The following is an 18251-nucleotide window of genomic DNA, read 5'->3' on the forward strand; positions in this document are numbered from 1 at the left end:
TAAAGGCTTTGAAGGGCAAGTAGTCAAAATTGGAATAAATTGGGTGAGTTATTTCTCTTTTTTATTGTTCATTAATGCAGAGTTTAACTGTACAAATAACCTGGCTCAAATTGAAGATTAAATTTTGCCCCTTGTTTGTATTTGATTATTTAAATAGTAAATTACAGTCCTCTGGTAGCTCTAGCCTGAGCTTTGTTCAGAACATTTTATGATCCTGCCAAGCCACGATAAATTTAAATTTGTAATTTGTTGATTAATTCACACACATTGGATTTAAGGGGCATGTCTAGGAAGGCTGTTCAAAAAGTGTAGTACTAGGTAAATTTAACTGATGAGATGGGGAGCGGAGTGAAAAAGCATGCTGGCCCACAAACATCGGTCTTCATAGCTCTACTCTCTCTCAATCGACGCGCTCTCTCACACATCAGTCTTCTCTTTCTAGAGAAAGAAGTTCATTACTTCAGTAGCACCACTATCACAATATGACACGCGCACTCACTCTCACATCAGTCTTCTCTTCCTAGAAAAGTCCATTATTATTACACACTGCATTGTCTAATTCTGCGGCTGTTCTAACATGACTGATCTTCTTTAAAGTAGCCTGGCTATAGATTATATTCTATTGCTTCAACAGTGTTATCAAAGAACACTTCATTTGACTAATTCTTCTAAATCGACATACAAGTTCATTAATATATGAGTGCACTATCCATATATATATAAGCGAAATGGCACTCACTGACTGACTTACTCACTCACTCGCAGAACTAAAAATCTACCGGACCAAAAACGTTCAAATTTGGTAGGTATGTTCAGTTGGCCCTTTAGAGGCTCACTAAGAAATCTATTGACGATATTTTAACTCTAAGGGTGGTTTTTAAGGGTTTAAAGTTCGAATTTTAGCATGTATATATTCTTCTTATTCCAATATCTTAAAATTATAATTGAAATGTCCATACCATATGTTAATATAGAACTATAATCTAGAGAGAGTACCTCTTCGAAACAGTTCTGTGGGTAGATGACACAAGCTGATTTGTAAACTTTTCAGGAGAGCAATTTGAAAATTTGGCATAGCTGCAAAAATTATCTATCATATTTTTTCTTACGGTACCCATTTTACACTAATATAATCAGCTGATCATTGACTATTTGAATATAAAATATCAATGAATAAAACATTTATTTAAATTGAGGATTGAATTTATTTGATTGAGGATTTTTGCTAGTGATGTCAGAGATATCATGTTTTGCCATCTGCCAAATGTTTCAAATCACAATGTAACAGTATAGGAAATATCTTAAAAATCGATTATTTAGAAATTTGAATATATTTTTCAACAATTAATTTATATTATTTACAAGTATTGATCAAGTTAAACAAACTTGAACTGTTTGCAAAGTTGTATGGTTTATGTAGTTCTCAATAGAGGTTATTGATTTTCAGATTTTATAATAGCCTACCAGTACATACACTTATCAAATTTTGCCATCTTTTGATAATTGGATTATAATACAAACCGGTAGAAGAGTGTTGAGATATATGTACTTATCAATATTTGTCAACTTGGGGTTTGGAAGAAAATGCTCTATCAGGCTTGAGCAAGGCCTATATCTCAGCTATTTAAAGAGATTTACTAGCAGGTAACCCGTGCTTCGCAAGGGTCTTTCTTAAAACTTGACGTAATGAAATCTAGAAGAATTCAAAATAGGCCTATGTACAGTGAGTCAGTCATTCTATCAGGGCTCGAATAATTTTGAAATTTTAATTAAATAAAACTGGAAGAATATAATTTCTTTATCTAAATAACAACACCTTCATTGAAAGACCTGCATGCGTTTTCATATAGCCAATACAGCATTGATGAAACTGTAGACGTTTAATTAGCATTTGTCTCAAGAATTGTTCTAGCTGAAAATTTAATAATTCATGCCACGTGTAGGCCTAAACATTGCATCAGGAAAACGAAGTTTCAAAACTATGTTTTTCAGGTAGAAAGCAATATAGAAAGAGATGTTCCTTTTTTAATTTCGACCATATGATTTGGTGATTTTTTAATGAAATCGAATGTACCATTAATGAAATTTAAACATTAATTCTGAAAAATCTAAAAAGAAAATTAAAATTTGGGCTTCCAGGTGCACGAGATTGATACTTTTAGAATCTATGTGCAAAATTTGGAAATCTAAATCATTCCCATTTTTCCGGTATGCAAGTTGACATGTTTTGATGCGAACAAACGAACACATGAACAAACACAACCCTACTCTCTCTTATTATATAGATAGTACCATCTTATAGATCTAATTTTTCTGAACACAACCATATGCATAACTCAATATGTTCAAAAATGTGACTTATCAACTTGTGTCATCTACCCACACAGTTGTTCTGGTAACTAAATTAAAAATTTTGTCACATTTGGCATTAAGTTGAGTTGACTTTGTTAGGTTGGCACCAAGTTTAAGATTGAAATGCATTTATCCAGGACCTCCTAAATACCAATTTATCCAGTACCTCCTAAATACCTATTTAGGAGGTCCTGATTTATCGCGGAAAAATTGATTAGGTACTGCTACTTCAATCAGAGCTATTCCTGGGAATATTATATTACTACTAGCCATCAGGCTCGCTTCGCTCGCCATATCCGTCTAGCCCTGGACCCCCGACTGGATTGTCCAAGAATGAGATCAGCAGGCTCACTTCGCTTGCCTGCATTTTTCATTTGAGCATTTTTATCATATGTTACAATGATCCAGTCGGGGGTACAGACTAAATGTCTGGCTAAACGGATATGGCGAGCGAAGCGAGCCTGACGACCAGTATTATATAGATACAATAAGTGCTGAAGGCTGTTAATAAAATGATTCATGCATAGACAAATAAAAATCATGATTCTTCATTCTTGAGATTTAAATATATTTATTTTGATTCTAGATAGGAATTAATTTTTCCAGTAATAATATTGTTTGGAGTACATGATCAAATATTTCAATGTATTCATGTATATTATCAGGGAAAATCACAAACAAAAAATGATTCCAATAATATTATAATAAATCAAATCAAATTGGTTTTTATTATCCATGATAACATGAAACAGCTGTTATATAGCTAAGGTGAACGTTATATTTTCGAGCTCAAAATTTAAGTAGTTTTATTCTCTATTTTGTGAATTTAACGTTTTTTTTTTACAAAAGTTTTACTATCAATCTATCAAAATTTAAAATTGTTTGTTTTATTCTAATCTATACTCTCAGATTGTGATTTGGTGTAGAAAATTGAAATGGACATAACCTATGTATAATATTTGCACAATTTGAAACTGAATTAGGAAATTGAAAAAGTTTTGGGCAATAGCCTGTTTTTTCTTTCCCAATCATTATATTGTTTGTGGTAATCTAATAAATAAATAAATAATTAACAGGGCACAAAAATTCAAATCATACAACAACGCTAAATATTATAACGCTACAATGATTCATAAGCATAGTTTTATTCAGAAGCAAAGTACTTGTGACTGTATCAGCACGATTCAGAACTGGGCTAATATACGGTAGCAAATATTACGAGAAGTACCTAATTCCTGATTCACCAAAACAAGTGCAGATCACCATGTACAACGGCCTGTAAACAACTGAACAATGGACAGTTGATAATTGTCTATTTTTCTATTTTATAAACAATCGAATTCATTTCTGGTCAATTATGAATTTAATAGAATCTACCGCGCAGGCGCCAGCAAGAGCCTAAACCCAAAAAATTTATGATTCATATAAGCATAATTTTATTCAGAAGCAAAGTATTTGTGATTCTGCACGATTCAGAAAACATTCCAAAGAAGATCGTCAGTCGTTACAATATTGACCCTATTGGAAACCCCCCTCACTACAATGACAAGGACGCAGTCTGCGCAATCTCCCCCCCCAACGTTACCACTCCTGGACAATGACAATGTACAGTGTCATACTGTACATTAGTTTTTGCATTTCACCTTTCTTCCAATTGAATACTTGTACCCTATTACTACTTCAAAGAAAGTAAATGTAAATGAAAAAAAGTGAACAGAGAATTGGCTTATCTTGGAAATCTTGCAGTATACTAAAAGTATTTTTTTATTGCAGAAATTTTCGTTGAAGCATGAACTATTATTCATTCATATTATCCAATAACTTACTTTTTCTCGAGAATTTAGGAATGATTGGTTGTTTTCTAATTACAGTATAAGAAAAAAACATGTAAAACTTGATCTCTCTAAAACTAAATTTTTCCCGGGTAGTATCATGTAAAGTTCTTGGGCTGAATTTGAATTGCCATGCATGGCCCAACATGGATAATAAAGAATTCGATGAGAGAAGAATGAACCACGTCTCCAAAATAGCTGTACAAATAGAATATAGTACAGATCTCATATGATATTGAAATGAAATGGGAATAAATAATAATATGGATGTCAAACTACTGTATAAGCATATAGAATAATAGAGCATATTATATGAATATAGTATGTAACATAAAACACAATAGCGCAGACAAGAAGATGGGCAATATCTCATTGAACAAATACAATCAATTGTTTCGACAACCGAAAATCAGTTTTCCGGTTCTCCGGTGTGAGTGTGTGTACTCACAATCATAGCAGTTGGGACTGTGTTAGTGAGTTCGACCACACTTTTTCGAAAGGCTAGTAGGGAATTGAAGCTTTCTCGATATAGAGTTCTTTGCAGGTACTTCGTTCTAGCGTGTTTCGGACGCTATTTTCCAACCGATAATCATGAAAATGGTACCAAATTGTTCAGAAAGATTTGGACATCTGGCGCCGTACCGCCAAATTTTGATATCACTTATCAATTTTTTCCTATTGAACGTCAAACTTTGCCAAATTTTCTCCAAGTTCATCGAATTTTAAAGTCATTTTATAGTTGGAAAATTGGAATTTGGCGGTACGGCGCCAGATGTCCAAATCTTTCTGAACAATTTGGTACCATTTTCATGATTATCGGTTGGAAAATAGCGTCCGAAACACGCTAGAACGAAGTGCCTGTTTCAGCTCTTTTTCCGAATTATAACATTGCTCTTAATGTAAATCAAAGATGTACGGTATGCTTTCATAGGGGTCGCAGAGAACCGCCAACCCTCAAAACCACCACAACCAAAAAATAAAGGACAAATTGGGCTATCTCGTAAAACTGGGACGACGACAAACTAGGTCTTTTTTCAATCCAGCTTGTTGCTTCACGCACACGACAAGCTTGGTTTAAACGGTCTACACACGTACGTTTGCCTCGGGTGAGCATACGTGTATGGGCTTGCATTCGCCCCGCTGGACACTGTTCGCTGAGGCATGTGGGCGAACCGGAACCCTGTCGGTATTTTGGCGTGCTCAAAGGCGCCTCGGGCGAGCATTGAATGTACGTGTGGACGCGATTTTGCCATACGGGTGAGGCAAAACATAAATTAATATTGAAGGCATCATAACCTAATCCTGATGAATTAGGTTAATGAATGACGAATCAAATTGTGATCCAATAACTAATTGTAAATTGTAGGATTTTTGTAATTTTGTAGGATATGTGGATTGTCAAATATTTAAATAGAAACATGCATGGAGTATATAATTTGTATCATGATTAACAAATTTAGAACTGTATAATTTTAGTTAAAATAGCTTCTTTACAGGGTTCCTACAAAAAAGTATAGCTCACATATTTTACTGTGGCTATCAAATCATCTTGTGTTTGTTTTATTAAATCAATCAGAGTTTGTAATTAAAATTGTAATCTTCAATATGATATTATATGTTTTAGATAGCTAGGCTATCTATAGTGAGATTTATTCAAACTTTGAACTAGTATTCCTTGAACCTAATCTTTTGGAGAATCTTGTTTTGTCATGTGTATGAGCAGAGTTAGTTTAAAATGGACAGCAATTTAGTATTTGATTCAATTTATGGCTAACTTCGTTAAAGAAGACTGTCAATTTTGTGGGACAGTGTTAAGTGCTTTGATTAGGTCATCAAAACTTCTGGAATTATTGTAGAAATTTTCTTTTTTGAGATTCAGAATAGATATTGGAAACCAACAAATGAATCGCCTAATGCCACAAATCTCATAGTTAGGGCCAATCGTTCTTGTAAAGTTATTGCTTTCCTCATAATGGTATCATTTGTTTGAATAACTAGTTGAATTAGATTCATTGTCAAAATATTTTTTTGACATCCCAATAAAGTTTGAATTGTCAATCTCATATCTTATGTCATGTAGCAATTTATTTCCTTACTTCAACCTACAATCGTTCAACCCACCAACATTGTTTGTTAAGTTCTATTTTTTGATTTTATTATACAAGTCATTAAAATAAATGATACAGCTGCATTTTGTAATAATATTATCTTCAATGATGGAATGACGCCATTGTTGTCATGATGTGGAAATTTACATCTACCATGTCTTCGTGACGTCTGCAAATCAGATAGCTTTTTGAATGCCAAGGCATACGTGGAATGCGTCCACAAGGACGTACAGTGAATGCCGAGGCATGTGTACATACAATTGTTCGCGCGAATCTGTACAGACGTGTGTACAAGGTTTTACTCGCGGAAATCCACCACCATATTCAAATTAAATATAAAAAATAATCAATATAAATAATCATTTTATTTCAATATAATATTAACGTTTGTATAAGTAATAAATAGTATTCCATTTTATTCATCAATTTCAAGTAACTGGTCAAGCAGTCAACGGTTCGGTCAATAGAATTTTTCTGTTGAGTAGAGCCAGGATGATGATAATTAATAATATTAGAATTACTAACCTATAAAATAGATAATGCGAATTGACCACCTTCTCTGATCTGAGCATATCAAATCTGAGCCTATAAATATCTTAATTTTGTTTCCAATTCAGTTGAATACCAGCAGATTTAAGAAAAAATGATATTAGCATTATGTTTTCATAAAAAATTTGATTCCCTGAATATGATGAAATTCCCCAATCTAAGAATATTACTAAAACTAATGATAACTCTTATAATGAACACTTTAAATAGGACTATTTACTTGTCAGCCTTTTTAATGTTACTACAAACTAAGAGGAATACGGGTTCAGTGCTGCCAAAAATTGATGGATGTAAAATAGGAATAGACCCAGTATGTCTTTCACTGTTCCACATTGGTAGCGTCCGTAAAAACCGACCATTTTTTTGGTGAGTGGCGATTTTCATGGCAGGCAGAGCTCCGGCGACTCCTTTCATAACTGAACCTTAAATAAAAATAATCCTTGTGATTCAATATACAATATTAAAAATGAATCAAGAATGATAATGAAAAAATGGAATTGAATGAAAAAGTAGAAAGATGGTTGAAGGAAGTGTAATAATTATGTGTGTATATATAAAGTGTATATAGGTCTATAGATTGTGTTAATAACTATGGTGATGATGGAAAAATATAGAAAAGTTGATAAGAGGGATTGAGAAAAGCTGTCAAGCCAAAAACGCAGAAACATTTTATGTTTACAACCAAAGGGAGAGGTGAAACACGAATGATTAAAAAATCATTTAAACAAAAAAATGTTGAACACAATACAAAAAGTTGAGAAAATGCAAGTATGGGAACAATAAATAATACCTCATGCTTACAGTCCGGGTCATGTAGCTTTGCCTATCGGCGTAGGGCCACTAGAGTACAATACTAACCATTCAAAAACATCAAACATAGGCTATGTTTGAAAATGTATCTTTCCATAAGCAACAGATCCTCTTTTGTAGGCCTATCTTCTCAAAAGCAACGGGTTGCATCCAAAAAGATACACAAGCAGCTTTAATGTATCTTTCCATAAGCAACAGATGCTCTTTTATATCTTATCAAAACATATGAGCAGGGTAACAACTGCAGGGATGAGGTATCTAAGGAGACTAATAAATTGTAGGCTGCCGTAGGAGGGGAATGAGATAGTCTGAAGGGAGCTTGAGGTGAAGCCTATCAGAAATAGAATGAGGCAAAGCAGCTCAAATGGATTGGACACCTGGAAGAGCAGGGGAGGAAAGACAAATTGAACCGGTTTTTGAGGCCAAACCTGAACGGAGAAGGCCCAGAGGCAGACCTTGAGTGGGCTATGGAGAGACAGGGAATGGCAAGAGAGAAGGGATAGCAGGTAATGAATGACGAATATGTGGGAGGATAAAATGGTGTGGAGGGGATGGACCGAGGCTTGAAACCACCCGACGCTGAGAGGGTTAGAAAAAGAAGAAGAAGAATATTTACATTTGAGAGATGTAAACTGATTTGAATACCTGCTCCATCATAATCGTTGCCAAAGACGAACAGTTTTTTCTTATGCCGATGGCTACTTGTACAACATAGAGCGGCATCAGATTGTTGGGTGCCCCTGTCAGATCTTAACTGAAGGATGAGCTCCAACTGGATTGAGATCACATTCATCGCCACAAAAGTCATATAACTCATCCTTCAAATAAATAAAGATGCAACACAAAAACAGAGTTAAGATAGATGCGAGGAGCAAAAAATCAGGAACACTGACTCATCATAAACAGTACGATTGTTTGTGTCAAAATTGCCGGCTGGGACGAGCACCCTTCAATCGGCTAGCTCTACCTGGTTGTGGGTTCGAATCCCACCGGTAGTCATGGACGTTTGATCAGCTTATCACTTACTCTATTCATAATAATACTAATTCATAATTATTTGTTCAAATCTTTTCGTTATTGATAAGATGATACCAATATGAGTTTTTTGCTTAGGTAAAAATATCATTATCATATGCATCAGCAAGCATTGACAAGAGTCATGTACATTCAACATTAAAATATAACATATAAACATCAAGACTCAATAGCATTTCAACATGATTTATAATTTAAAAACTAATTAATATTACACAATACTTAAAAGCCGACATAACAGAGGTTTTATTCATGTATTATTTTTCCTACATTCCTACACCCCCCCCCCCCCCACCAATTCAATTCATTTATTGCCAATTTAGAATATTCAAGACATATTACAAACTCTTTATAGTATGACATATAATTAAAAATATAAATAAATAAACGTAATTATTATTACACAAATAAAATATAAAATCTAGGCATCACCATAGACTGTTGCCATTTAATGAGTTAATTGGGGATTTTCAACTACCAGTATAGAGACTCTGAGCTATTATCAACAAGCCTTTGCGCCTTGTCCTGAAAATATTGAGTGATTGAGCCTCTTTCAAGTGGATTGAATACTTTTTACCTAAGCAAAAAAACTCATATTGGTATCATTCTATCAATAACGAAAATATTTGAATCGTTATTATAAGACAAGTTTAATTCTATTCAAATTAATCCTACAATCATAGTTTGGATATGTGCGCGAGTACAGGTGGTGAAAATTTATTTTTCATGGAGACAAAATAATACGGTACCAAACTCATCCAGAAAATCAAAACCGGTGTTGATGATTTTTACTAGTCCAGCTTACCTTTTCAAAAGTCATCCAATCTCTTACATTGGTTTTCATTGAATTTGTTCAACAAAGTATTTCGAATTACCATAAGGATTTTTGTCCAGGTGGGTGTTTTTCACAGATAGGTAGCCTAGGTACCATATTCAGAATGTCCATAGACGGTAGTAGATGATGAAGAAAACACCAATTCCGTCACATTCTGCTCTTTCATCACATGAAATCGAATAAAAATCATTACCTATAAATTTTGAAAATAATGTACATTATTATAATATTATATAACATCGATGCTTTGACGGATATCTTAGTTTAGTTACGTTAATCACTACACAAAATATTATCATTATATAATATGGATTCATATTTTATTTCATACAAGAGATATTATTTGAAATTGTTTACAAAATAGGACACTGATACCTGTATCATATTACCGGTTGAATATCAATGTAAGGAATAACGGAAAAAATGTTAGGTTACTTGTTTTTCAGAGGATGATTAATACGTCCCAGACTTATTAGAAAGGATCATAGAGAGAAGATAGAAAAAAGAATTGTTCTTTCAGAAATAATTCATCTTCTTATTATTGAAAATTGTATCATGTCGAAATTTATTGTATTGTGTCAAGGAGGCAGAATAGTACGGTACCTGATGTCTCCATTAATACATAAATAAATGAATCTTCTCTCTATGCCTGTAAGTAAGAAATAATTGCATGAAGCAGGCAATCTGGAGTCTGGAGATTGAAAAAGGTGCATTGCGCTTTTTTGAGAAAGTTTACTTGATAGCCTAATAATAATGTCTCTGGTCGTAGGGTACAACACGACCAGAGGAGTTTATTCAAATTATAGACATGATCACAAAAAGCATATAAGCTACAATTATTTACAAAGTATTAATACAATTGGTTGATTATTTGCTGATCTAAGAAAATGTTGCCCCCACTATATAATATGAATATGTGTCGGGATGCCACTCATTTTGCTATTGTTCAAGATTTTATGCCAAAAGTGAAAAATTCTTATAAAGATACATCTTGCGAGTCATTAGAAGTTCATGAAAACCCACATTTATATACACAAATTTTGAAAAGAATATTGATAACCTAAGATGTAGAAATTTTATAAAAATTTAACATAAAAAACATTTATAATACTCATGGGAAAAAATCATTATAAAATGAAGAAAATAAGAATGAAACAGTATGGAAATTTTTTCATAGAACTAATTGTTCTCCATGATTGATTCTATTGGACAAGAGCCAGTTTTTTTGTTTTCGATTTGGATGAATTGATTGGAACTGTTTCTTTAATAGCTATTGGCAGTTTATTGAAAATGTTTGGTCCTAAATATGTGGCTGACCTCTGAGGAGCTGATGTTGTCATCCTGGGAATGTCTAGTCCAAGTCCATGTTCCTTCTGCGTATTCCTTGCGGGTGATTCAAATTGATGAAGAATTGTGGGTTCTTTCTGGTGAATGTTACAAGTCTGTGAATGTAAATCTGTCTTATGCTGAGGATGCTGAGTTCCGAGTATAGTAGTACTGAAGGGAAGAGTGGATGTTTGCGTCATATCATCCTCAAAATTAATGAATAGAATATTTCTAGTTCTGTGTAGTATGAGTAGTTTGTATCTGCCAATACACTTTGCATCCGGTTTTTATTACTGTAATTAATTAAAGATAGATTTCTCTAAAAGTGCTTTTTACTCAAAGGAAGAGTACATTCAACATTACTTCACATGAATGGCATATTCCCTGTGTCCTGTGTATTTGTTACTGTGGGCTGTGTCTTTTTTGTGCGACCATTTAGATTTTTTGACAAGTTCCAGATCCCTCTTTTTAGGTGGGCGGTGGATGCTATTTAATCTATCTATCTAATTATTTAACTGTACGTAATACAGATATATACAAAACTCAAAATAAATTGACTATAAGATAGAGGAAATGATTAAAAAAGAAAATAACTGGCCTTCAACAAGGTGATACATCCCGAGACATTGTTGCTGTAATTGACCGAACGCAGTGAGGTCTATGCTTTAACTCGAATTTTATTTTGTCTGTCAGTAGGCCTATATGTATGTAACGCATTCACGGCCAAACGCGTTAATAGAATTCTATGAGATTTGGCAGGAATATTCCTTTTTTTTACTACGCGTTGATGTATAAACAAGGTTTTTTGAAATTTTGCATTTTAAGGATAAAATATGAAAGGAAAAGGAATTTCCTCCATACTCCGATATCACTATATAATATATCATCTACTCTAAAGAGGATTAATCAGACTATAGAATTATTTATAATCAGCTGACAAGTGGATTATTCATTGCATTCATTAAACAGATGTCTGGAGAAGCCGTGTCTATTTCTATAAGGCCCATGTTATACGAGCGCTAATGCCGCGGCCTGGAGTCGGCTATCAGCTGCCGTGGTGATCGGTCGGATTGTTTGCTAGCTCCGTTATCTCGTTTAACCTAAATCAGTGAAAAGTGTCTAAGCTTGTGCATTTTGTTCGTTTGATACTGTGTTATTTCGCTTATTTCTTAATGAACAATACTGTGGATAGGTATTTTTCACCTGCAAGTGGAAGAAGAGAAAATAAGCGTCCACTAAGTTCACCAGAAGAAAATAAGAAACAAGAAAAGAAAAAACCGGCTGTTTCAATGATGGGAAATACGTCGAAGGAACCAGTAGGTGAAGGTAGTGCTCAGAGCATTGAACAGTTATTGAGTAAACTACTTGATGAGAAATTGGAAGTTTTGGCGACAAAAACTGATATAGATGAACTAAAAAAGTGTTTAGGGGAAATTCGGGCTGAAAATAGTAGGCTAAAGAAGGATATTAGTGCTGTAAAAGAAGAGAACATTTTACTCAGAAATAGATTAGTAAATTTAGAAGATCGGTCAAGGAGAAACAACCTAATTTTTAAAGGGTTGAAGTATGGTAGGGAAGACGATTATGGTGAAGTTGTGAAGAACTTTTGTACTAACGTGTTGAAGTGCGAAAGACAAATAATATTATAAATAGAGCTCACCCATTAGGCGTACGCAGAGAAGGGTCACCGATTATTGCCCACCTGCCTGTTGATAAGGATAAATAGACTGTATACTAGCCAATACGAGAAAATTAAGAAATACTTCATTCGTCATTCATAAGGACTTTAGTTTTGAAACTCGTAAACGACGTTCTGTGCTGCTGGCCCTGAAAAGGGAATTGATGAGACAAGTCGGTGAGAAAAACATTCGTCTAAATGTGGATCGGCTGATCGTGGAGGGGCAAATATTCACGTTTTCGGATGACGGCGGACTAAGAGCTGGGAAACGGGATGGACTTGGGAAATTGCGGGAAATGTTCCACGTTGACTTGACGGACAGTTTCCAGAGGATCACGGCGGTTTACAGGCGGGATGATGAGAGGGGCACCAGCGACGTACCAACAAACAATGAGAGTGAAAACGAACTAACAAATAATGAATAGGGACGCGTTGTCTGTCATGAGTCGAATAATAGTGTAAATAGTGTTTCTCAGAATGTGAGTAGAAGAATCATTAGGATACTTGGTTATAATGTAGCAGGTCTAAGAAGTAAGGTCAATGATATACATTTTATTGAATTTATCAAGACTTATGATGTATTCTGTCTTTGTGAAACATTCTTAGAGAAGGGTGATATGTTTAGTTTTAAAGAAGTATTTTCTGATTTTGATTTACGTTTTGTAGCGGCTGCTAGATGTAGTGTATTTGGTAGGGCTAGTGGGGGTCTTTTATACGGGTATCATAAGCGGAAATTACAGGGAAAAGCTAATTTTGTACTAATAGAGGGTTTAGATATTATATCGTTGAATTTTGGCGAGATGACTGCATTTATAATTCCCGTTTATGTAAACTGCATGGAGGAAAGATGGAATGGAGATCTTTTGAGTCTATGGCAGCTATTGGAAACGCTCGATACCGATGGAAAAAATATGATTTTGTTGGGGGATTTCAATTGTAGAGTGGGGTGCAGTCAGTTATTATTGCCAGACGAACTTCTAGATTATGGTGTTAGAGTCGACTGTTCTAGGAGATCGAAAGATGTAATAATTAACCGTAGAGGCAGGGAATTTTTGGAGCTCTGTGAAAGATATGATCTGTGTATATTAAATGGTAGAACAGTGAGTGACTTTTGTGGCGAGTTTACATTTATGCGAGGTCAAGGGGCGTCAGTCATAGATTACTGTTGCGTGTCAAGAGAGCTACTCCATTTAGTCAATGATATGATAGTGAAGCAAGAGATTTTCTCAGATCATTTTCCTATCGAGGTGGAGGTAACGGTTAACGATTTGAGAGACGATGAGGATTATTTACAGCCGCTACCTAGGTATAAATGGGTTGAAAATGCTGAAGATCAGTATAAAACGAGAGTAAGAAGGGCATTGAGTGAGGCAAGCATTGACACGATGAATAGGGAAGATGCGACAAATAAAATAAATGAGATAATTGTAGAAAGTATGAATGGTCGTTGTGGAAGAAATGATGGAAATGAGAAATTCAAACAGAAATGGTATGATTGGGAATGTGAGAGGATGCGTAAGCGTTGCTTTAAACTGTTGAATTTGTTAAAAAGTAGTAATTCTGAGTGCATTAGAGTAGCATACTCTGAATTGAGGACTCATTACAAGAATCTATGTAGAAATAAAAAGAGAGAATACCTAAAACATGCAGCTGAAAAGGTAGCAAATGTGAGAGATTCCAAAGATTTTTGGCAGGCAGTAAATGTGTTTAGAAGAACAAAGAGAGTTATGAATAATTCAATAAAATCAGAAGAGTGGATCGATTATTTTAAACGTTTATTTACTCCGGAAGTAACAGCGAATATTGCTATGCACGTGGGTCCGGTTAATAGAAGTGAAATTCTGGATGCTCCAATTAATATGAATGAGTTGAAAGCAGGTTTGCGAAGAGCTAAAGATGGAAAAGCACCCGGTTAAGAACTGCTCCCACACACGGACATATAGTCTATGTGGGTTCTAATATTCATTTTATAATTGTAATTGTGTGTTAAAATTGTATGATACGTGAATAAAAAATAAATTGAATTGAATTGGTACAGACGGCATACCAATAGAATTTTATAAGAAGGCCCCTGACGAATTCTTTGAGGTGGTATTATCCATGTTTAATTTTACAATGGAAACCGCAGACATACCAAGTTGTTTCAGAAAGGCAGTTATATTCCCTATATTTAAAAAAGGTAATTCAGCAGAGATAGAAAATTATAGAGGAATTTCATTTGTTAATTCGTTTGCGAAGTGGTTTGCTGGAGTGTTGTTGGAGAGGCTAGAGAAATGGGTGAATAAGAATAAAGTACTTTACGAATACCAAGCAGGCTTCCGGAAAGGATACTCCACCGCTGACAATATTTTCAATCTACTGAGCATTATAAATTTCAAATTGAAGGGGAAAAGGAGAAAGATGTATTGCTTTTTTGTTGATTTGAAGGCCGCGTACGATCAGATAGATAGATTAGCACTAATTCATAAGCTGTACGCTAAAGGACTTTCGGAGCAATTTGTAAAAATTATTTCTAACATGTATACACGCACGGAGGCGAGCATTTGGTGTAAGAAGGAAATGACGAATTTTTTTGAAACCAAAAGCGGATTAAAACAGGGATGTTTACTATCGCCGTTGCTCTTTTCCTTATTCATAAATGACCTGTGTGATTGTCTGAGGGAGGGAATCTGGATAGATCATTTAAATATAAAAGTATTGTTGTATGCTGATGATTTGGTATTGATGGCTTCCTCCCCAAAGTCCTTGCAGAGGATGGTTGATGATTTGGAAAAATATTGTGGAAAATGGGGATTGATAATAAATACACAGAAATCTAAAATAGTAGTATTCAGGAAGGGAGGACGTTTGGCTGAATATGAAAAATGGTATTTGGATGGCAAGCGTATAGAAGTAGTTAATAGATATAAGTATCTAGGTGTTGTGTTAACATCTCAGCTGTCCTTCACGGAGCATGTAAGAGAAAGAGTGTCAGTCGCAACGTTCGGTATAAATGGAGTTTGGAAGAGTTTTATTGTTCAAAATGAAGTAGAAATGAGTGTGAAATGGAAAGTGTATAGGGCCGTTGTGAGAGCTGTAGCGACATACGGTGTCCAAGTATGGGGTTATACGTACAATGATTTGTTGGAATCTCTCCCTCGATTCTTTGCTAAGAAACTGCTCATGTTACCGAAGCACCGAATTATATAGTGAATCTAGAATTGAATATTGAACCTATTTTTCTCTATACAGTTAAAATGCATATAGAATTTATATTCAAGAATTTAAGTTTGCCTCGTGGAAGATTACCCAGAGAACTGGCGGAAAGAATCGTGAGAAGTAAGGTATGGTGGTATAGTAAGTGGATGGAGTGGGATGAAGAATACGGATGCAGCTTAGTGAGATGCTTGAATGATAATAACAGTGAGTGGAAGTCAGAAGCAAATTGTATGTATGATAGAGTGAAAGAGAAACTATGATTGTTATGAATTCAAAGGGCGAATACGGCAGAGTTTCATACTGTTTATAAAGATTTGAATCATGATAACAGCGGACGATCTTATCTTAACGCCAAGTTCGATAGAGCCAAAACGAGTCTGATACTCAAAGCATGTGGATCACTGCTCCGATTGAATTTCGTTCATGGGAGAGAAGAAACACAGTGGATGTGCTCCCTGTGTAACAGAAGAGAGAAAGAGGATACGGTACATTTTGTGGGAGTCTGTCCTATTCTGTAGATTTTGGTTGGGGAAGAATCGGCTCTCTGAACTAGAGGTCATGCAATGGCTAAATGGTAGTGATTGGAATAGGTTTGTTGCTTTTTTGAGGGATGCCCTGAAGATAAGAAATAATATGGTGTTAGAGTTTAATTATTGAAGTTTTGTTTTAATTAGGTTTGATTATTTATTATTGAGTTTATTGTTTTATGATTGTTGGCATTATTGATTTTGTTAACAGTATATACGTATTTATTTTTAGTGTATATTTTTCCCTTAATATTTTTTCAGAAATATATTGATAACCGACTCCTGGCAGACAACCTTCTCGGTTATGCCAAAATTGAATGGCTTGGTTTGTATTCTTATTTCCTTGAGTAAATTAATTATGCATATGAAATGTTTTTTTATGATTTTTTTGTTTCTTATTCTTAGTTTTGTTAAATAAAGGCCTTTTTTATTCATTCATTATAATGCCGCGGCCTCAACGCAGCGTTTTTAGCGTCGCGTTAACTGGGCAATAGTACTGTACTTGCATAGTGCGCGCTAAGAATGCTGTGTATAACTCGGTTCAGCGTTGCCAACGCAGCGGCATTAGCGCTCGTATAACATAGGCCTAAGGTCTATAGTTTCAATATTTTGTTTTGCAGTCATGGTAGGCCTATTATGTATGATGCATGCCCCCATCAGTATCAATATTCACACATTTGAAAAAAAACAAATTTAATAAACGTGATTAAAAATAGAATAAAAAATAATTAAATGAACTAAATAATGCTGAAGGAATTATAATATTTTTATTGAAAAATTAATTTTCAAATATTTGAGAAATATTTTTATCAGATTGAAAGATTAACACGGAACTAGATAACATATGGAATACAAATTCAAACGTGAACTGAGTTTGTTAACATTTCAAATAAGTAAGTTTTTGATCTTTGTAAACATTAGGCCTACAAATAATTACCGGTAAGTTATTATTTTGGAAAAAATAGTTTTTAGTTTTCAATATCAAACATTGAAACAATGATAATGAATAACTTTGAGGTACAGTTCAATATCTGGGGTGCATTTTTTTCCAATAGACTTTTGTCATATGAAATAATATCCAACCTAAGCATATATTTTGTCTACAAAGATAATACAGTATAACGATGGTAGCTGACAGTGTGGATCGTACTCAAATAAAAAAATCCTTATTTAAAGTAAGTTGAAAATTGTGTTTGTGTTTTGCTATTCTCTGTTAATCAACTCGATAAATAAACATAACTCTAATGCACATCTATTAAAAGAAAAGTGAAGATTCAATTAGTTGAATAATGTACGTTCAACGTTATAAAACGTTCATCATCTTTACCATCTCTAAAATTAAAGCAGTTGATGATAAGCAGTTGAGACTGTAAAACATGACTGATATTTTAGAGAAGGACTGGTACCACTGCAACTAGAACAGGTGACACCAGGTACGCCTACTTGTGCATGAGAAAACTGCGTGAGGTCTACTGTTCACAGAACTACTAGTACTTGAGTGGTTCTTGGCATGATTCTCCAACAGCTGCTTTCAACGCCGCAAAGTGTATAACACAGTCTATTTTGTGCTGCAAAAGATGATTAATTAGATTCATGAAGAATTATATTCAGGCCATGAAAAAATACACGCTGATATTTTTGTATTTTTCCATTCTAATAAGCCGCTGACTATCAATATCAGTTTGTATTTTCTCGTGCAATAGGCCCCAGATTGTTAATTTGATGGTTCCTAAAGACCAATAAATAAGCATATTATAATACTCTGTAGAATAATTCAGCATATGCCAACTAAAAAATATCATATTAACATTCATCAATGATTCTTTGACTAAGCAAAGAACTGGCATTTTGTGAATGATTTGAAAGCAATATTTTAAGTTGATTTTTCAGGTTTACACTACCTACTTATATTATCTGTAATTTTTAATTATCCAGTTTTTTGAATTTTCTTACCCATTAATATCCACTTTGATTGGCTCTCCTCAGTGACATTTCTTTTCC

The 18251-nt window shown here is 34.3% G+C and overlaps 1 long non-coding RNA gene across 1 annotated transcript; it reads right to left on the reverse strand.

The window, feature by feature from the left end:
- Positions 1-6469: 6469 nt before the first annotated feature.
- On the reverse strand, positions 6470-11648 carry LOC111059675. The gene is made up of 3 exons (XR_005573138.1): positions 10839-11648; positions 9492-9714; positions 6470-7263 (listed from the first exon to the last, which is right to left on the reverse strand). It is a non-coding gene; the product is annotated as an uncharacterized LOC111059675 (long non-coding RNA).
- Positions 11649-18251: the final 6603 nt, after the last annotated feature.

This window comes from Nilaparvata lugens, chromosome X (genome assembly GCF_014356525.2).
Source record: "Nilaparvata lugens isolate BPH chromosome X, ASM1435652v1, whole genome shotgun sequence".
Lineage (NCBI taxonomy): Eukaryota > Metazoa > Arthropoda > Insecta > Hemiptera > Delphacidae > Nilaparvata > Nilaparvata lugens.